At 43.1% G+C, this 13,325-nt stretch overlaps 1 long non-coding RNA gene across 3 annotated transcripts; it reads left to right on the forward strand.

Moving 5' to 3' along the window:
• The first annotated feature begins 1,323 nt into the window (after positions 1-1,323).
• Positions 1,324-10,427, forward strand: LOC129380953 (uncharacterized). 3 transcript variants are annotated; one of them, XR_008609188.2, is made up of 4 exons: positions 1,324-1,446; positions 3,715-4,893; positions 5,950-6,030; positions 8,314-10,427. It is a non-coding gene; the product is annotated as an uncharacterized lncRNA (long non-coding RNA). The 3 variants fall into 3 exon arrangements; XR_011890665.1 differs by lacking the exon at positions 1,324-1,446 and having other exon boundaries at positions 3,386-5,507; XR_008609187.2 differs by lacking the exon at positions 1,324-1,446 and having other exon boundaries at positions 3,386-4,893.
• The last annotated feature ends 2,898 nt before the right edge of the window (positions 10,428-13,325 follow it).

The raw sequence follows: 13,325 nt of genomic DNA on the forward strand, positions 1-13,325 counted from the left end.
TATATACTGTGCCGAGGAAAGCATATGTCGCCTTGAAAAAGGCAACTATACTTGTCGAAACGTTGGCTCCCGCTTTTACCTTGTTCTCGTTTTGATCATTGTCCCATGCATAGGCGTCCTTACCGAGGGGCACATACAGTGCTAGAAAGCGGGCACGCCCTGTGATACCGGGGCTTACCAGAGACAAGCACTAGGAGTCGGATTCCTGACTAATAAGGATGATAGCTGGTAACATGCAGGAACTCTATTGCATTAAAGAGAGGGTGGCAGGTCTTGTGAAACCTAATAAGATGTACAAATTGAAGGTCTCGCGGGATCGAATCCCAGCCACGGCGGCAGCATTTCGATGGGGGCGAAATGCGAAAACACCCGTGTACTTAGATTTAGGTGCACGTTAAAGAACCCCAGGTGGTCGAAATTTCCGGAGTCCTCCACTACGGCGTGCCTCATAATCAGAAAGTGGTTTTGGCACGTAAAACCCCATAATTTAATTTTTTTTTAATTGAAGGTCCTACAGGTCTCCGCGCCTATATCCAGTCATGATGACCAGGAAGTCGAAAGCTTTTATGAAGACGTGAAATCGGCGATGGGTAAAGTCAAAACAAAATACACTATACTGACGGGCGACTTCAATGCCACGGTAGGCAAGAAGCAGGCTGGAGACAAAGCAGTGGGGGGAATATGGCATAGGCAATAGTAATAGCAGGGGAGAGTTTATTAGTAGAGGTTGCAGAACGGAATAATTTGCGGATAATGAATACCTTCTTCCGAAAGCAGGATAACCGAAAGTGGACGTGGAGGAGCCCGAATTGCGACACTAGGAATGAAATAGACCTCATACTCTGCGCTAACCCTGCACTCTAAAAACTAGGAAGGGTATCGCAGGAGTGAAGCTGCCGGTTCACTCTTCAAAGCGTCGTTTTACTCTCGCAAAATGTCGAGGAGAGTGAAATGCATTGTTCACTCTGTCACCAAGGAGAGAGTGAAATGTGCTTTTCACTCTCCCCTTCAGAGAGAGAGAGTGAAAAGACTCTTGCGACAATAGAAAAGAGAGACTCTTGCGGCGATAAAAAACAAAACGTAGCGTAATCTTCTGCTTCAACTGTAGGTGGCTGGCCCCGAACATGGCAATGTATCATTCATGCACGCTGAGCAAAGAACACATCGTTTTACTTCTAAGAGAACAGGCCACCGCAGTTCAAAGGAACGCGTAGCGAGCGCTCTACTTTTTCACTCGGAGTGGCTCCACCGCGCGCGCGCGCTCAAGATCGCGGAACAACACAGCAGCGGAGAAAGGTCACGTGAGAAAGGTGATCCGTCCACCATAGCGTCCACCGAGCAACAGCGAAGGCCAGCCAAGGGAGATCGTGTGTCAGCCATCTCGCGTCGCAACGAAAACACGACAGTCGTTCGTCATGCCTTGGATATAACAACAAATCCTCCACGGTAAGTGAATTCTAACTTAGGTGCACATTCTCCGTATATGTCATGCTATCGCCAGGAAGTCGTCGCTGCGCTTAGCCGACGTGACAAAGGACTAGGCATACGCGCTGTGTCTCTCGATGTCAATCGAAAAAGCCAGTCGTCGCGATAACTGCATGTGATTTTATCACTTTGCCGTTGTCCGTAAGAGCTTTAAAAATCGCAAACGCTGCCAGAACTATGGTATGTTCAATAAGACGCCAGGCGAGAGGACGCTTAAAATGGTTAGTTCACCAGCCCGTGATTCCGAGCCTATGCGGAGCGTGATTAGCGTGCGTTTTGTGTGTTTGAATTTATTCAGTTTGGCAGTCTACTGTGTACGGAACGCTGTTGAACTAAGGAATCACATAATAGAAGGCGTCATTTTGCTGGCAGCATGCTTTTTTTTTATAAATAAACCGCGCGCTTGACGGTGTCTCGCGCAGGGGGAATCTGCGACCACTGAAGTTACGTGCAGCACCAGTGCTAGTTAGAAACTTTGCCGCAGGCATTCAGCTGCATGCTGCAAGAGGTCAGTTGGGCGCGTTATCTTGAACTTACTGAAAACGCATGAGGAATCCATGTTTTATGCTGATAAAAGTATAAACCCCATATAAGCGATCTTGCGCGCGGCAGCTACAAGCGACGCGACGGAGATGGCTGTCGCGTTCGCTCGTCGCCTACAAGTCGTACTCCGTGCGAGCGACGATTTTGAGCGACGCCTCCCCGGTGTTGCCGGCATGAGGGTTGCAGTCACGCGTGACGCGTGCTTTAGTAATTTACGTTGATGTATTTCACTATAAAAAGTAGCATAAAATATTTCCGGAGGTCTTGCAGTACGTTCTTATCCTTGCACGTATAAAAATTGAATCATTTGCTCGTTCCGCGCGACAATCGGTAGTATTTGAGCGATGTATGTACTACATCCAGTTCCGGCTTCGCGCTATTGGCTAGTCGCTCATAGCACTTCTGGGCGACGAGCAACGATTTCTAGATTTCCAGAACCGAGCCATCTGTTCAAGCGACGGCCCGTTTTGTCGCTCGAAGCCGTCGCTCGTCGCCGTCGCGCACTAAATCGCTCTCACAGTGTTTATCCCTAAGACTGAACTGTTTTTGCTCATGTTGAAATGGTGTGATTATAGGTCTGGTTTTGTCTCCTGTTGCGGTTTTCGTGCACGGTGCGAAACTGAAAGGATGCTTATGTCTACGAACTCGGTGAATTGTCGAGCAGCTAGTTACGCATCGGCATCGAATATAACGGCTGCTGTGTGGAATTACAATTGCAGGGGCGCTTTGCATACGCTTATTGTTTTGGACATGCCTGTGCATTTGCTAATATGAGTTGGCGTGTCAGAGTTATGTCATATGAACAGCTAAATCAGCCTTCCTCTGGGGGTTACAAGCGTAATGTGTGCATTTTGCTATAGCATGGCAGATCAAGATGTGTTTATCGCTTGAATATTTTTAGTAGAGAAATAAAATATCAAAATAAAATGTTGCTTTAATTCCGTGTTACCAGTCTGTCGTACACAGAACAATAGGTTGGTGTAATAAACTAATAACTGCGGTTTAACTGCAACTTTTACATGCCTACAAGAATCTAAAATGCTAGATTTCAAACTGCAGCAGTAGTCGGGTCTGTCAAAAATGAACTCCACTGCGCACCTCATGCATGAAAATAAGTTCATGCCTTTTAGTAAGCTTAGATGCAGGCCGCAGTGAACTTGTTAGTATTGAAATGTGGGTAAGCTTGCCATAACAAACCTTGTTGCCCTTTTTTATAGGCACATCCATATATCCATTGAGCTGAAGGACAATATTTTCATCCCTACTGAGCATCATGTTTGCAGCTATAATCCTCAAATTATGGCTTCAGCAGTGGCACAACCAGGGATGGTGCGGGGGGGGGGGGGGCACACGGCACGTGCTTAGGATGTGTCACAAGTGGTGTTTGCGATACACCAGACTCATGACAGACCTATGACGTCTGAAAATGACCAATATTCTATTCATTAGCAGGAGTATTCTAACATTCATGAAAAACAAGGATGAACTGTGGTTTATTTGTTTTTTTGCTTAAATCTAAAAATTGAAGTTAGTTTAGCAGTTGACTGTTGCAGTCATTTGGATGTTTTGCATGCATTTCACTAGGAAGACTAAGAGCTAAGACTTTTTTATTGCCATGGCCTTGACTGTCTTGATGTTGTTTTGCACCATGCCCTTGTGTTGACTTTTGCATACAATATTTTTCAGGCACCCGCTTTATATAACGCAAGAAGGCAGCTGCAAGGACACGAGGATGTGAAAGAGCCAGTGCAGCGTGACTTCACGTAGTGCAGAGGTGCCAATGCCAAAAAATCAAAATACATTGGCATGTTATTCGGACAAGAAAACTAGTATGTGGGTATATTGGGTGTACCATTTGACCAAACGTCAACAAAATCAAGATACAGTATGTTACACGAAGATGAAAATTCTCACGTGCTCCAGGCAGTCATCTTAACATGGTATATTTATGTAATGTCTCTGATTGGAAAGTCAAATCAAGTATGCTCTCTGGAGACAAACACATAGCAGCAAGTGTCATTGAAAAGTTAAAAATGTGTTTTAAGAAAGCTGATTAGTTCTGAGAAGTGACTGCTTTTTGTCTTGCCTCTCAACAGATATATCCATGTGATAAAAAAATAGTGGTACAATGAAATTGCATATTTGCTTAGCGACATGATACATACTTGCAATGAGCACGGTGCCTGTGTTTACTATAAAAAGCAACAGCCCATGCTTGGTTAGGTTAGGCCCACTACAACATGCAGGCATGGGTGATTGGCGCTTTTTTTATTTCTGTGTCGTGAGGCTTATTGACGTGCGTATAGGTGCAGTGGCACGCAGTATGGCTAGTACAAAAAAAGGGGGGGGGGGGCAGATATATGTAGCTCACTGTACACGACACAGGGCAAAGGAAATCCGTGTTCAGTAACTATGTTAAATGCCATGTACGTAAATTTTACAACGCTACTCGTTCGAAGCGCGCACAGGTGCATATTGAAGAAAAGTTTACAGGGTAGATAATTTAGTTTGTAATTTACACTAATTTTGCTCTAACCACGAGACATAATAATTTGAATATACTGCACGGAAAAACCTAGAGCGAATTAAATTGTGTGTCAGCATCGTGTGTATACATATAGTCTTTCCTATGCATTAGGTTTTTTGCGTAATGCATTAACAGTTGACGGCCTATCTTATGATGTGTACTCTGTTTATATTACAGTTGTTTATTAGTTTACTCGTTTGTTTTGCGACTGATGAAATGCCGGCATATATATATTTTCAACATTTGACACAACCCTGTATGTTTTGCAGGGACAACCCAGGACGTGCATTTCTCAGCACCCAGTCAACTGCCAAAAGTGACTCAAACACAGGCCACCAGTAAGTGGACATCAGTTGCAATTTCACATTATGCAGTTGGCGGCTGCCTTGTACGGAGGCTTTTTTTTTTTAATGAGATGGTGATGTCGTTCTAATGTACATTTTGACCACAAAGGTGCGATCATGTCTCACAGAGGCATATATGGTTGCTATTCTCTGCGAGGGACGTGTTCTCGTGTTCGTGAAGCATTTGTGTTTGGCAGTATTGTCGCCCAATGAGTCGGATATAAACACTAACTCGCCACTGCCGGCAAGTAGTTGCGAGAAACGCATTATGACGCTGTAAAGTTATTTCATTAATTCGAAGGAAAGTTTTGCAGCAGGAGAAAAGGTTGCTATTCCAGGTAAACATGTCTTTTTCTCACAGGTTATTTAGCCAAACTGTGGATGCATGAAATTCGTGACTTATGAATAGATTTTAATTTATTCTTTAGTAATGCTTCTAAAGGAGACTAGAAATAGCATGTGACTACCTCTGCAATCAGCAGACCATACATTTACAGTCATAAGTGGCAGTTCCATGCAGTCTCGCACTTTATATAACCTTTCCTTTCAGCAACATTGGAACTGGTGGCTGCGTTTTCAGAAGGAGAAGTGCACTTGACACTGTATATGTATGTGTGAATTCGGTTTTCTTTGTATGTGTCGGCTCACTGACAAACAGTGCAAAAATCTGTTGTACCATGAGCCTGACGACGCCTTCTGCTGCTAGAAATGCGGCACTTCGTATTTTATAGTACTGCATGGCATTTAAATCAAAGCTACCACATAAAATGATCAAGAAAACTAACCGCTGTTATAGCTGTTTTCCTCAAAGAACGCTTGTCCTTTATGGGCTGTGTTAATCTGAGCTCTCCACCGATGTTTCAGTAGTATTATCCCTTAGTGAGTGAGAGATTGGGGGCAATTAATCGTGTTAGTGTTTAAGTGGTGTCCTAATTATGTGCATTTGTTCCAACAAAGTTGTCTAGATTACTTTATTGTGTAGTGTAAAGCTTATGAAACCATCAGCAACTACTGAGTTGCTAACACGCATATGGATTTGTCACTATACAGGTGGAACTCGGCTGTACCACTGCAGTGCTGCGGAAATTGCCTTCACCAGCGGCTTCGCAACAGCTGTTTCGCAGCATGTCGGTATGTGTTAATTTATAATTATGTTGGGATGGGCTAGTATTATGGACCACTGCTACTCTGTATTGTGACAGATCCATATGATAAGGGATGTAATGGGCACAGCGAAAACCTTTGAATTTTTTACTATGGTACATAAACAGGCTCTCCTTTTCGTCACTGGAGCAGGAGAGAAGGGCATGCAGGCATTCCTGAATGTACATATATTTCAAAACATGAGAGAGACATACACACACACACACACACACACACAAGTAAACTAAAGGCAGGGACGTTCCATCTTTCATCTTGAATTGAATTGTGGAGTGCAAAAATACAACACAGACCACAGAGAAGCACACATGTTAACAGGTTTGATACACACGTTAGTTCAACAGATTTGATACTTCAAGTGTGCTATTTTACACAAGGGGGAAGGGAAAGGGGAGAAAATCTGAAAAAAAAGTGGAGTGGAAAAAAAGGAATCGTGCCAAAAAGCATGAGAAGCATCGCGCAGCCAGGATCACCAGCAGGATAACCTTACGTATAGTTTGTTTCAATCTACTCAGATCACATGCAGCCATTACTGCAATCAAGTTGTTTCCTTATGTCATATGAGGGAATGATGTGGGCCCAAAAAACTGTTTAGAGCTGAAGGATTATGTTCCATTCTAGCCTCATTGCCTGCTTTTTTATCATATTGTTATCAGCTGCTTATGTTAGGGACAAAAAGTAAGAGTAGGAACTGTTTCCCGATTCACCATTCCACACAACATGTCTTTGTGACTATATGTACATGCAGATGATCCATAGTTGAAAAATACTCAGTACAGTAGAATCTCATTACAAGATGCACTTGGTTGTAAGAGACATCTGAAAATGGTTTGGTTGGTTTTCCGATGTTTGCCACGTTAACAATACTGTATACAAGAGACACCTTTGTTACTAAGGATGACTTTTTAAGTATTCACTACTTCGAAGGGACACAACCCAGACACATTCACTTTGTGCACCTTGTGTGCTCCGAAGGGCGTAAAGATCACGCAATCCTTACACAAGTCAATCGCGCATGTCTCTTTTAGCATGAACCAGAAAAGGAGGGCAACGAGGACAGTGCAGGGCAAAAAGTGTCGGCAGTTGAAGCTGACGAGCGTCTAAGAGCACCTCAAAGGTACTGTGAGCAACAAGGCTTGCAAAGTGAAGTGTTTAAATTCCAGGAGTTGGGAAGGAAGCTAACACAATCTACAGTCACTAAAAAGCTGTGAATGTCTTCTTTAAAGGGCCCCTAAACCACCGAGGTTGAAATTTAGTTGCGGTGTTGCAGTTCTACACAATAAGGCAATGAACAGATAGCCACGAGAATTTTTCGAAACGGTGCAGTAATAGTGGAGCTACGTGTGTTTGATTATTGAAAAGTAGTCCCCACTCATTTTACTCTTTCATCTGGTACACTCCATATGGACAGTATCGTCTTTTCCTTGCCTAGTACACCTCCAAATGTTACGGGACAGGCCAACACCAACGAGCTCTGTTGCTGCCGCGCTGGCCCGTCGTCCTGCGAGGGGTGGCGCTAATACAACGGAACTGTATGGTGACTCGTGTTGAAGAGCCTCATAGGGAGACCCTTCTGTTGGCGTTTCTGTTCTTAGCCCCCATTGGCTGCCCACAATGGCATCGCGCGCAACGCGACGAGGAAGAAGGAGTGTGTGTATTTGCTTGCAGGCCTTGCCGGCAGTCGTACACTTTCGTTCGACCAATCGACAGCACCGGAAACTGGTGACATCATCAGAGACAGCCTGGTGACGTCAGGACAAACTGGGGGTGCAGGATAGGTCCAGAGAGGCGCACGGGGTCATTTTCTTCATATTGTGGTGCTCCGGCAGTGCTACGCACTCTGGCATTTGGCTTCGTCGATCGTGACGGCATTCTGATTTCGATACGCGTGTTTACTTGAAATGTTCAAAAAATGTCGAGAAGTGGTTTAGGGGCCCTTTAAGCCACCCTGAGCATTTATTCCTTCAGATATATCAAAACATACTTTAGTGATGATGCATAATAAAGTGATCTAGTCTGGCTCCTCAGTGTCTCAAAATTTTTGGTTTCGAGAGACATGTTTCCCGTGCCTCTTGAGTATCTTCTGATGAGGCTTTACTGTAATATACACAAACAATTGTGTAACTCCTCCTGCAAGTATTATTCATTAAGCCCGGTCATTTATGTGCAAAGCTTGTGGTTAAGTCTTGATGTCCATACTTTTTAGAGCTATGTTTATTATTTCATGCTGTTCTTATTGGTTCTTCAATGCAGGAGACAATGCCTACGAAATTATTGGCCCTGATCGTGAGAGCCCTCAAGGGGCAAACAACATCTCTGTTGCAGAAGTGAGCCCGATACCACTTGGAAGTTACCATGACAGATGACACGGCAGCAATAGATACAGAGACTGCCATGTCTACTGCAGCTGCAACAGTGTACGAGGCAAGCAGCAGCGCGTCAGCATCAGCAGCAGTGTCAGAAGGAACCACACCAGGCCTGGTAGAGCAACATGTGTGCTATCACTGACTTTTTTTGTAGTGGATACAACTCATTTGCTCAACATACAAAAGCTTTTCACCACGACTGTGAGCCAGTGTTATTGTACAGCAAGTGCAAGACTAAGTTAGGTGTTATAACACAGTACAAGCATCACTTTAATATATGCAAATGCAAACATATTACAGTTGTTGCCTCCCCAGCCAGCCCACATAGTGACAACAATGTGGAACACATGGTGGGACACACCTCTCCCCCATTACAAGATAGTAGAGACTGTCAGTGTTGTTGCTAGATTGACTGGTCTTTGTAGGCAACTAGAAGGACAACACAGGTGTCATAAGGTTGTTGTTGATGTTGTTGTTGAAGAGGTAAAAAAGAAGTTTGATGCAGCTGAAGTGCCAACTGATATTGAGCAAATCAAAAGCAACCACCTGATAAAGCAACACTATCGAAATTAGGGTATATATGTGCCGCCAACTCTGGTAAGAATGGCATAGGACAGAAGTGTGATGAAAATCACACAGACACTGCTGTTGCATCACTGGCCACAGTGAGCAGCGACTTGTAGGGCAAGAGAGTCAACTGAAACTAACATTATGATATAGTGTCATGCTCCCATGTGACCACTTTTCAATTTATTTTGCAAGATACAGCTCAACCTCCAGAAACGAGACTGCAACTTGTCTGTAAAAAAGCTTTCACAAAAAATTATTCATAACACTATTAACATAGCAGTACCTTTTTTTTTGTGTCGGTTCGAGGTTCCCGGCTGTCCATTAATGCAAAAATTGAGGAAAAAAATAATGTGTCGTACTTACACCTTTTTAACAAGTACGAGGGGGACAGAACTTTTCTAGTCATGCATCTTCATCATACTATCAAGTTTTTAAATGCCTTTTATAATTATTACCATTTATATCTGAGTGCATTGTATGCATGTAGCAGGTGTAAAATCAGGTCAGTTGCATCAGATGCCTTATCTGCAAGCGAGCCCTATATTCAAGAAATTTGAATTAAAATAGTTACGTTAGAGACGCAGTCTTTCAGCACTTTATTGCCTGTGGTTTAAGCATTGCTCAATACTTTTGTGGGTGGCAATTTCAACCGGCACAGCACTGCGCTTTGCCACAGTCACATTTGTCTTCAAAGCGGTGTTTACCATTTGTTGATCTGTTTGTGTATGCATAGAGCAAGTGTTTAATTTATATTTTTCTGCATTCTTGTGCTTGCACTAAGCTTGTATAAGGCAGTTACAAAATGTGCGTCACTATAACGAACTGTTCTGTTGAGCTTACACTTGCAACGCTAGCTTTGTGTATGTTCTCATGTTTGTACAAAGCTTATATAAGCTAGTTAGAAAATGTATGTCACTAAGCATTGTGATATTCTTTAAAGAACTGCTTGGTTGGTTTTACACTTGTGAATTAGTATTGAGGCGGTGGTATTCCCATGTATGCCCACTGCTAGCTTTCTGTGTCCTCACGTGTTTGTATTAAGTTTCTACAAGGGAGTTACAGCATGTACGTCACTCAGCGCTGTGATATTTTTTAAAGAACTGCTTTGTTGGTTTTACACCTGTGAGTAATAGTACTCGGGTGGCACTAGTCATGTGTAGGTACACAGGGACCATTTGTATACATTATGCTCATGTAAAGCAGTTACAAAGTGTATGTCACTAATTACTGTGATATTTGTTGAATTGCTGTGATGGTTTTACACATGTGAATAATAGTGGTCAGGACACAGTACTTGCGGTGTATAGTTGAATTTATACACTGCCAAGACATGGGCTGTATACGTACCAAAAGAAATGTATGTCATTATATTGTTGTGATTATTACTGTTTGGATTTTATTAAACTGTAATAAAATTGTTTCTTGTATCAATTGAGGTATGGCAATTTGTCATGCAACCAAACTGAGGACCTGAACTTGTGCATACAAATAAACAGCTGATTTAAGAGTATAGTGCTCATATTCTGCTAAACCAGTTTAACAAATCTTGTACTACAATGCTGGAAAAATGACAGAGCTGACTCGGATGTACAGAAAAAGTTCTGCACTGGCTGAAGGACTGCCCCACACTGGAGTTCATAATGTTGCGTTTATTGGAGTAGAACAGAAAGTGCACTTCTATTAAAAATGCGACAGTCGGTGCAGAAACATAAGGCAGACGAGCGGATGTGGCACATTTTTTTCAGGGCCCTCCATGCCTACTACTGCATTTCTAGTCTTCCTGTGCTCTGCGTATAAGCCCCTGTTCAGCCAAGGTTTTTACTCAATGACAGTTGTTCTACTGGGTTCGTAGCAATATTGAAGAAAAAAATTCGATGGTTTTCAAGGTCTTTCGAGGCCCCGACACAGTAACTTCAAGGACCTCGTGCAATGTGTGTAGTAGTTTGGACAGGCAATAACTTGTTCAAGAACACCGTTAACTTTAATGCAAACAAAAGAAAACAAAAATCGCATTTCAGTGATTTCAATCATTTGAAAAGACTGCTAATTTGCCTTTCACCACCCACCACTAAACGCACACAAGGAAGCATTTCAAGAAAGTGCTCAAAGTTTTTCTGCAATAGCACAATTAACTACTTGGACCTGCAACATTTGCAGTTTTTGAATACTGTTTGGTTTGACAGTGTATGTGATGTCATCTGTTGCCTCAGCTTTTTTCACCATCAAATAAGCAATAGTCATTTCTAATTTCTTTTTATTGTGTCTGTCGCTCTCAATTTACTCTTCACGGCTTCTCTTCGAATGCCTCAACTGTTGAGCTTCCTGCTTCTGCTCCTCCAAGCACATTTGTCGCCGGTTCCATGTGCATAAAAGTGGTATCTGCAGCTCCTTTGTAATTTCAACTTTAAGGATGTCGCTTTCCTTCTATTACCTCCAGAGACAATTTTCTGTGACATGCGAAAGAGTGTCACAGAAGGGAAAAAAAGCGCTTGGCAATGTCTGCTAAGTCTAGCCAAGTGTACAAGTTTAAGGACTTTCCAGTACTTCTAAAAATTCAAGGGCTTTCAATGCCTTGAAAATGGCATTTTAGAAATAAAGGATTTTCAAGGATCGCTACAAACCCTGGATTCTAGCACCTAAATAATTTTACAAGCTTATTTTGGCATGGATTTAGGAAATTCATGCTTTCTAGCTAACGCTGCACTATCTCTGTACAGTGAAGCCACGAGAGCGCAACTATTTTGGAGTAAAGGAAAATACTGAAAGCTTTTAATACCACTCTTCTTTTTTTCTATGGAGCTTCGTATTGCCTAGTTAAGTTTACGAATGTGCCTGGTTTTGGCGGGCGTTTCTTCGACATTTTCTGGAAGAAGCAGATGTCTAGCCCCCGTATTCAGAAATGTATCTTAATACAAAGCTCATGCTTGACTTGATATAAACGACGCCTGGTGCGAACGTCCCCCAAGACGCTCACTGCCTTTCTTTTGGTGCGTTCACGACTTGCGTCGTTTAGATCAAGTCAAGCATGGGCTTCAAGTTATGATGCATTTCTGCATATGGGGGTAAGCGTGCACAATTCCGGGCAACGCACTGTGCCATTGACACTGAGAGAAAACGGGGAAAACAGAGTTAACCACTTATGCTCCTAAACTTTCGCGTACCTGTGGTGTGCGTGTATCGTGGAAGAAGAAACAGCGCAAACACAAGGACGAAAAAAAGCATCAACCACACCAGCGCTTCGTGGTGTGGCATGTTTTTGCGTCGTCCTTGTGTTGCGCTGTTTCTTCTAAAATGCTCAACCAACTAGCCGGCAAGTCCATCCTGTGCATATATAAATTGAACACACGCATGAGTGTAGATGGTCTTCGAAGCTTTTAGAACGAGCACTGCCACAGGATACGAGCAGTGCACGCGTAACAAGTGGACACATTAGTCATTTAAACATGCGTGCCAATGCATTTGACGCGGCTATCGGCATAAGCAGTCTCCAAATGCTGGAATGCATGCGCTTCAAAACGCTAACGATCCGCTGCTAATGCAGGACAACAGCTCACAGCGGACTGAACCAAACTCTAAACTAATGCACTTGAAAAGAACGCCTACACGGCAGCGTGAGGCACGTCGAAATACCTGGTACTGGCGTCGCAGTTGCTCACCAGTATACGCGCGAATTAAATTCACATACGTGGATGGTTGGCGCAATACATTGTATCCGCGTATTTTGGAGAACATGGACTGGAGAAGCACTCGATCATGAGCTGAACGGCACATCTGTTATTTTCCTGCGGTGACGACAAGCCGTGAATAGTTCTCACGTTGTCGTCTACGTTGTCTTCCTTCGTTAGTCGTAGCAAGGAATGGAAATGATGCAAACGCACACGTATTCCAGTGCACAACAGCACAGCACACTGCAGAGAAACCCCACCCACCACAGCCGATTCATCAAATACGTTTGGTATATATATAATCTCTAAAAGAACACGCCTGGGCGTGGCGGCGCTGTGGTGTAATGGTTATGATGTGTGTTTTGAATTGTACAAATGCGAGTATACGCGGGTTCGAATTCACATGATGTATAGAGCATTGTGATTCTTGAAAAGTATGTGATTCCCTAGACAATTGTATTCTAATTAGATTGTGTGACTCCTGATTGTGAAATTTGCGAAGATATTTGCAGATTAAGTGTTAATTCGTTTCTTTTTTCTCCTCAGTGGCGTTCGTGACGCATACGCATAGGCCGCTTCAGAGCAGTCACGCCTCACGGTAGGCAGCAAATAGCCAGGAAAAAATGACTTTAAAATCCTGCATAACTTTGCTCACGCCTATTCT

This window comes from Dermacentor andersoni, chromosome 1 (assembly GCF_023375885.2).
Source record: "Dermacentor andersoni chromosome 1, qqDerAnde1_hic_scaffold, whole genome shotgun sequence".
Lineage (NCBI taxonomy): Eukaryota > Metazoa > Arthropoda > Arachnida > Ixodida > Ixodidae > Dermacentor > Dermacentor andersoni.